The sequence below is a fragment of the Balaenoptera borealis genome (assembly GCF_965194805.1).
Source record: "Balaenoptera borealis genome assembly, chromosome: X".
In the NCBI taxonomy this organism is placed as follows: domain Eukaryota; kingdom Metazoa; phylum Chordata; class Mammalia; order Artiodactyla; family Balaenopteridae; genus Balaenoptera; species Balaenoptera borealis.
The window spans coordinates 70,363,832-70,365,762 of record NC_138881.1 but is presented as its reverse complement, the minus strand read 5'-3'; the positions used below and the strand labels follow the sequence as shown (position 1 = coordinate 70,365,762).

The window sequence follows — 1,931 nt, the reverse complement described above, 5'->3', positions numbered from 1 at the left end:
GTAAGTATTGAGGTCTTAAACTCTTGAATTTATAGCTTTGTATTACAAGTCATAATTGATTAATGTGAGAAAAACTATCAGGGTGTGAAGTCACTAATTATAAACAGCTTCATTTCCCTGGTATAAAATTACTATTTTTTAATAAATAGCTAATCATTTAGTATGTACTTTTTTCTATAAGTACCTTGAAAGCACTAAAACTTTTGCATTTTAAGTATATCTTTTAAAAATCCCAGTCCTTTGAACTAATAAGTACCTTTAGGATTCGTTGCTGATCTCATGCTTGGTTTACACCTAGAATTTATCTAGAAATAACCCTCCAAACTGATATTAGTAAAACAGGCATTTACCAAGGGAGTTAGCATATTTTCTTGTTGTGTTTAAATTTTTTTCAGCAGGCATTTATGAATTTAGTATTTTTGTCTTTTTAGGAAAACCTATCCTTTTTATGAATATCTCTTCCTCCTTCTAAGTAAAATGTTTGCATTTTAATGGGTTAGCAAGTAAAGGACAAGAAATCCCTAGGGAGGAAAATTTCCTTTATCACAACCATTGTTATTCAGCTGTAAAAATCAGAGCTGCTACACATTTGGGAAAGGCAGTGAGAAGGTGATAGAGAGGAGGCAAGAGATAAACCTAACAGAAGTAGTCACAGATTTCATAGTGAGTGCATAGGTCCTTTCATGATTGCTTGAACGTGTTACAAATCCCCCTGGAGCGAAACCTTAGGGATTCAAAGATTAACAGCTTTCCCATCCTTGTCATTCATTAGGCTAATTTGTTAAGAGAAAGGACTTCTGTTTAAGTTTATTTTTCTGTTGGAAGAACTTTTAAAGACCCCAAAGATAAAAATCTCTTGATAAGAAGAATTCTTTGGAAAATCTATTTTTTAAAGACTGAAAGATATATTCACCTTCAAATAGGGAATTATGCCACCAGTTCTAGGAGGGAAATATCCAGGATATCTGTTTTTTGTTTGCTGAGATCAACCATCATACTCAGATTTTTGTAAGAACTAGAAATATCTCCTGTTGATAGCTCTAAATTCCCTATTTGCAATACCTTTAGTAAAACCTCGAGAAAAAAATTAATTGCCTTAGAAAAATTATTTTAAAATGTGTAATATTTCAAGTTGATGAGCTTTCCATTTTATAAGTACAAACTCATTTTTTTTCTGCAATAACTTCTTTCTTTTCTTCTCTCTTATTTTACCATTACTTTAAAATGAAAAGTCTTCTTAGGCAGCTGCTTTGTGGACTGTGACCTTTCATATTTACAATTTGCTATTGCAATCTTCCCCCTAATAATTTACTTGATTGTACTTGAATATTGAGAGTGTTGAAATACAAAGGTTTATATCTTGATCCAAATGGTGTGAAATCTGTAACAAGTAATGGAAATGAAAGAAATAAACTTTCTAGAACGTAAGCTTACAAGTAAAATGTTATGTAAGTTATAAGGAATGGTGTAAAACAGATTCATTCTCTCTGTTCTAGGAGAGTGTAAATTCTGCAGAAATTCAGTCTTTCTAATCTAAATTTCAACACAATTTTGGCGGCTTTTCCAGCCAGAGGAGATGGGAGTTGTTTATAGACCCATTATTCCACAACCTCCCCTGCCCCTGATATTCTGCTAGGTCTATATGTTCTACTTGAAAGAGACCTTCCTTTATTATTTTTAATATAGTATTTGAGCCTAATATTTTGCTAGGTCTACATGTTCTACTTCAAAGAGATCTTCCTTTATTATTTTAATATAGTATTTATTGTGTTTTTTTTTTTTCTCAAAAGAACTAAAATCCCACTGTACTAAGAACTTGATCCCAATGTAAAAAGAACTTAAAAGGTTAAAACATCCATGCAATATATATATATAGTGGGGTAAAGGAACAGGAAAACAAAAAGGAGGTATAGAAAAAGGAAAAGTTTGGA

At 31.6% G+C, this 1,931-nt stretch overlaps 1 protein-coding gene across 2 annotated transcripts in view; it reads left to right on the top strand.

The window, feature by feature from the left end:
- Positions 1 to 1,931, top strand: part of HDX (highly divergent homeobox) — a 180,922-nt gene that overhangs the window by 31,984 nt on the left and 147,007 nt on the right. The gene's annotated exons all lie outside the window — the stretch shown is intronic.